A 6467-nucleotide genomic window follows, 5' to 3' on the forward strand; every position below is an offset into this window, starting at 1 on the left:
GCTAATGAAGCATTATAATTAATGGTTAGTTTTTATTCTTGAACAAATGGATAAAAACTTTGAATTTATTTGGAAGACTAGCCATTTAATTTACCTATCCTTCATTGAAATATTCTAGTTGCCACCAAAACCCATAAAATATCTAGGAATAAATCTAACCAAAGAGGTGAAAAATCTATACACTGAAAACTATAGAAAGCTTATGAAAGAAATTTAAGAAGACACAAAAAAAAATGGAAAAAATATCTCATGCTCCAATATTTAACAAATATTGTTAAAATGTCAACGCTATCCAAAGCAATCTACATATTCAATGCAATATCTATCAAAATAATACCAGCATTCTTCACAAAGCTAGAACAAACAATCCTAAAATTTGCATGGAACCAGAAAAGACCCCAAATAGCCAAAGCAAACTTGAAAAAGAAAACCAAAGCAGGAGGCATCACAATCCCAGACTTCAAGCTATACTACAAAGCTGTAATCATCAAGACAGTATATTACTGGCACAAAAACAGACACTCACATCAATGGAACAGAATAGAGAACCCAGAAATGGACCCACAAACATATGGCCAACTTATCTTTGACAAAGCAGGAAAGACGATCCAATGAAGAAAGACAGTCTCTTCAGCAAGTGGTTCTGGGAAAACGACAGCAACATGCAGAAAAATGAACCTGCACCACTTTCCTACACCATACACAAAAATAAACTCAAAACGGATGACCTAAATGTAAGACATGAAGCCATCAAAATCCTTGAGGAGAAAGCAGGCAAAAACCTCATTGACCTTGGCCACAGCAACTTCTTACTCAACACGTCTCTGGAGTTTGGCTCAGGTCATGATCTCACAGTTGGTGGGTTCAAGCCCCGCATTGGGCTCTGTGCTGAGCTCAGATCCTGGAGCCTGCTTCAGATTCTGGATTCTGTGTCTCCCTCTCTCTGCCCCTCCCCTGCTCATACTCTGTCTCTCAAAAATGAATAAACGTTAAAATTAAAAAAAAAAAGAATTAAAAGAGAACCATTGATGATAAATAAGGAAAAAAAAAAGAAATATTCTAGTTGCATTTTTTTGATGAGGGGTTTTAACAAGGGTATTTTGACCAGGGTAAGCCAATAAAGTGCTGAAGAAAACTGAAGAATGTAGTCTTAGGAGGGTTCATTTTGGAGGTCAACTACAAGTACTTTAAATTGGTTAGAAGTTCAGTTAAACTTTTAACTAACTTAACTACTTGTGTACGATAAGCATTATTTGAGTGCCTAGTGCCTACTATATTTTCATTAATAATTAAGATTTTGGTGCCCTTTCTGAACTTGTCAGATGAATTGCCTATTTGGGGGCTGGACTGTTAATTTGTCTTGTATCTTGGAGGAATGCATTGAATCATGGTCCCAAGTTCTTTGAGTATTTGCCTGATTCATTAGAAAACTTAAAAGGGGTGGGTATGGATTTATTTGTTTTTATTAAATTACTCCAAATTACCTTTGGAAGTAGTGGATATAAAATTGGTATGTAATTTACACATATCTTTCTTACAGTAAGCTTTTTAAGTTTATCACAATCTGTTTTATACATCCATCTATTAGAAAACATAACACAGTGTTTTGTGTATGGTAGCCACTTAATGAATGTGTTGAAAATGCCAATAAATACAAATTCATTCCCCAGGTACAACTTATAAAAAACAAAACAAAACATAGTTTGCAGTTGCAAGAACAAAAACTGTTAGTGAATAATTGTATTTTAATATTTTAGGCTTGAATTTTTAAATATTCTACTTAAATCCTAGGCATACTTTGAGTACTTAAATATATAATATTATTTTATGCCATACCTAATTATTTTCTTAATTAAGTAGCTCAGAAAAAGTGATGGCCAATGCGTTAAATTTCTAAATACTGAAATTTAAGAATTCTTTATTCTTTGTTATATACAATTAGACTTTAAATGGCCCCCATCACAGAGATTTGCAGAGTTCCTTGTCTAAAGAAGTTCACTAATATTTCAGGATATGTATATTTCCATAGGAGATTAATCCATTGTCTCGGCTTGTCAAAATTTGATCAAAGTCCGTTCTTCTCTTTTCCTCTTAGAATTAATAATCTTTACTGTAGGATTCAGTGACTCTATAATCCTTTCCTCCCAGCTTCTGTCATTTGAATCGGATAGTAATAACAACCCCTGAGGGTCCTATGTCTCCATCGTCATGCAGTTACCCGAAAGAGAGCTTATTTTAATTGAACCAGAATCCCCTTCTTCAATTTAACTTTCCTTGACTAGATCTCATTAAAGGAAAATTAGCTAAGCGCTACTGTTCTTCCGTGAAACTAACGTCATAGAGGTTGGACTTAGTTTACTAATGCTGCACCCCAAATTGTAGGAATCCAATCTGCCATTTGATAGAAGGCAGATAGCCTTAAGTGTTTCTGTAAAAAACATAACATATTGGGCAGTAAATATTTTAAAACACTTAAAAAAGAGTCAATGATTCTAATAATACAGACTCTCGTAAGTTTTCAGTGATCTTGGGATACACACAAAATAAAAGTATTAAATGTAAGTAAAATTAAAGAAATGTTTTTAAAAAATTCTTAAAAAGAATTCGGAATTGCATATTTAATAATGATACAAAAATTTTTATAAGTAAAAAGTAATATAGAGAAGTAAAACCAAGTGTAGTTGAACACTGATCAAGAGACAGAAAAACAGAGCTGTGCCACAGGCGCCCGGCTAGCTCAGTCGGTAGAGCATGGGACTCTTAATCCCAGGGTCGTGGGTTCGAGCCCCACGTTGGGCGCGGAAGCTTTTGGGCTTCAATTCTATTTCCCCTTGAAATATTTTGGGGTTCCTCCAAATCATCATAACTAAGAAGAGTTCTCTAAACTGAATTAATGCTTTAAGCAAATCTAGGGAAAAAAGACCATTTGGCAAACGAAACCGCTCTCGAGCTACGCTTGCACTTTTGAAATCAAATGATTTTCAGCGATGCTGAACCACCTCCTTAGAGCACAGACGAAGCCGAAAGGTTACAGTTTGAAGTTGAGACTGGTTTTCCGTGTTCCTATGCATACTTGCATAGTTGTTGGTAGAGGGCGATTTTTCCTTTTATGGGAACAAAATTACGAACCCCAATTTTGGCAGCTTTCAAGAACTAAGAGATCCTACGTAAAAGCAGTTGGCGGGCGGATGGATAGGTGGGGGAGGACTTGGGAGAAAATGTCTTCCTTCACGTCTATGTTTATTTTACTTTTTCTTCCTCTCAGTATAGGGCGTGTCCTGAGGAAAGGGGCGGGGGGGGGGAGCGAGCGAGGACTATCCCCTGGAGAAACAAACATGCCGTGAGAAACGTTTCTTTCCGTGTTGGGATCTACACTGACGGTGCCTCTTCAAGGTTTCTTCCATTGTTCCTGGGACTGTGCTTGGGATCCATCCATCCAATTGGGTGGAAATTAGGAAGTTAGCATTCTGTTAAAGGTGAGGCACTTTGGGCCAGAAGCACAAAAGAACGGAGGTGTGAAAATTCGGAGAGGCAGTTCGGTATCTGGGGAGGCAGGATCTCCGCCTTCTTCACTGAGAAGTTTGACCGCATCAGCAGAAAGCACGCGGGCGGGACCGCCGGCAGGAGGCAGGTTCCCGGAGCTCCCGGATCCCGCCGGGAGGGGAACGAGCCGCGTTTCACCGAAGGCAACGCCACCCAGAGCACCTGGCCCCTACCTCCGCATGTTATCCACCGGCTTTCCTCCTACTAAACGACCAATTTATCCCTCTTCCCCCCCCCCCCCGCCCCAACAAACAAACGTGCTGTTATTTATCTTAAAACAGAGTAAAAACTGACCTAATTTTCCCGCAGGTTACCGTTCTATTTCTCTGCAGTCTTCCGTGCTCACCCTTCTTCTCCCATCTCTTAATGCTGACAATCCCCTTCAAATAATAATAATAATAATAATAATAAAATAAAATATTTGGCTTCATACACATTGCATGGAGGGATGTGGGGTGTCTGTTAAGAGGGTATTAGAAAGAACCTATTATAGGATCTGGGCTTTACTTGGGTAATATTGCAGGGGTGGGGAGTCCTAACAAGTGAGGGCCCCTTCTGGATTGGGTGTTCTCAAGGGCAATTCTATGTTGTTAATAAAACCTATCTATAGGGAAAGCAGACCACAGGAGAGATAAAAGCTGAAATTGACAGTCAGGTGGCAAGAGGATGTTTGCTGTTTCCAGTTGGAGAGGGGCCAATTTGTCTAAAGTGGATATTCTGTGAGATGACAAGGGTAAGTGCAGGCCTCCTGCACTTCTGACCAGGTGACCATCAGCCGGGGAGTCTCACAATCCTCCAGGTTGATTACTTCCCAGAATGGCTCACAGAACTCAGGAAAACAGTTTGCTTATTCCTGGTTTATTTTGAAGGCTACAACTCAGAACAACCATGTTGAAGAGGTGCATAAGGCAAGGTATGGATGGGAAAGCTCAGACCTTCCATACTGTCTCCCAGCTCATCATCCTGGCAGTATGTGGATGTGTTCACCATCCTGGGAGTTCTCTGAACCCTGTAGGTTAGGGATTATTAATGGAGGTTTCATGAGGTAGGCATGATTTCCTGTCCCTCTCCTCTCCCTAGAAGACATGGTGTATTTGCATGTGTATGTGAAAATTCTAAGCTTCTAATCATGGCTTGATTTCTGGTGACCAGCCCTCATTCTGAAGTGATCCAGAAGCCCTCCAAGAATTGCCTATTTAGGAAAAAAAGACACTCCTATTAACCAAAGAAATTCTTAGGCATTTGGTGTAATGCTCCTAACACCCCCATCACACAGGAAATTACAAGGGTTTTAGGATCTCTGTGTCAGCAACCATGGGCAGAGGCCTAATATAAATTTACACCTGCCTAATTTCTTTCTTCAAATAATAAATGAGCCCAACCACTGTTCTCATCGGGAACTAGCCCACCACCCGTTTTACCCTACATTGTTTTCCCCAGAACTGCTCTTACCTTCTAACTTACTGTGTTAGTATCTGATTCTTTACTTTTTCTACCCCTTGGAACGACAGCTTTTTGTCTTTGCTCACTAATGTAACTCAAGCGCCTAAATTAGCTTCCGGCAGATGTTCAATAAATATATGCTGAACTGCTGAATTAAGGAGGGTGTATTCATTTCCTAGGGCTGCTATCCCCAACTATCACAACTGGTGGCTTAAAACGGAAATGAACCTGCTGTAGGCTTCTTTCTCCTAGCTTTCTGGTGTCACCAGCAACCCCTGGTGGTCCTGGACTTGTAGGGGCAGAGCTCAATTTCTGCCTTGGTTAATACCTGTTTTCTCCTTGTGTATCTGTCTCATGGCATTTCCCTCGTCTTATAAGGATACCAGTCATATGGCATTGGCGTCTACCAAAATGACATCTTAATTTGATTGCATCTGCAAAGACTCTGTTTCCAAGTAAGGTCATCATATTCAGAGATACTGGAGGTTAGGACTTCAACGTTACTTTTCTGCGGCACACAATTCAACACCTAACAGGGGGCTCCATTCTTTAAACTCAACTGGTAGGTGTCTATCACTTTATAGCCAGATACCTATAAAGCTCTATTTCAGTCAGAGATCTTATTTTTCATATTATTCAGTGTTGAAAACTTCTCGTAAATAACTCAAATTCAATAAAATTTTAAAAATTAAGTTTACTACAAAAAAGATAATGTTAATACAGTAGTGAATCCATGGGGCACGTGGGTGGCTCAGTCAGCTGAGCGTCCGATTCTTGATTTCAGCTCAGGTCACCATCTTGCAGTTTGTGGGTCCAAGCCCTGCATTGGGTTCTGCACTGTCAGCATGGAGCCTGCTTGGGATTTTCTCTCCCTCTGTCTCTCTGCCCCGCCCTCCCTCTCGCTGTCTTGTTAAAAAAAAAAAAAAAAAAAAAAAAAAAAAACTTAAAATAATCAACAGCGAATCCATACTATTAACAACTAATGGTATACCTACTCCTGGCAATCCCACTGAGAGGTTTCAAAGCTAAGAAATAAAGGGGCTTTGTCTCATGAAGTTTATATTCCAGAAAAGAAGGAAGATAAAACCTGTGTAAGGTGAAAGTTCTATGTGCATTGGTTACAGAGATGTGCTTCTGGGGAAGATGACTACTTTTGGGGAAAAGGTGCTGTGGAAGAGTGGCAGGTCCAGAGGATAAAAGAATCTCACTTTTCAGAATGAATCCATTAGGAAACTGGATGGCAAAATTGATCTTTCATAGTTTTATCTGCTGCTTTTAATATGGTTTTCAAGTTCTTCATGACCTCATCCTAAATTATAATTAGCAATGCCTCATCTCCATGCCAAATGTTTTAAGACTTTGTGTAGAGAATTCAGTTCACATAGACTAAAATAACTCCAGTTAAAATTCTATTCATCCTTCAGGAACAAGGGCAACAGCCGCCTCTATGAAGCTTTCTTCAACTCTCTGGTCAGGATTAT

General features: G+C 39.6%; 1 non-coding gene across 1 annotated transcript; it reads left to right on the forward strand.

Moving 5' to 3' along the window:
* The first annotated feature begins 2726 nt into the window (after nucleotides 1–2726).
* Nucleotides 2727–2799, forward strand: TRNAK-CUU (transfer RNA lysine (anticodon CUU)). The gene has a single exon. It is a non-coding gene; the product is annotated as a tRNA-Lys (tRNA).
* Nucleotides 2800–6467: the final 3668 nt, after the last annotated feature.

This window comes from Lynx rufus, unplaced genomic scaffold (genome assembly GCF_022079265.1).
Source record: "Lynx rufus isolate CCGP_SWC_20201006 ecotype Redwood Valley unplaced genomic scaffold, mLynRuf1.p SCAF_17, whole genome shotgun sequence".
In the NCBI taxonomy this organism is placed as follows: Eukaryota; Metazoa; Chordata; class Mammalia; order Carnivora; family Felidae; genus Lynx; species Lynx rufus.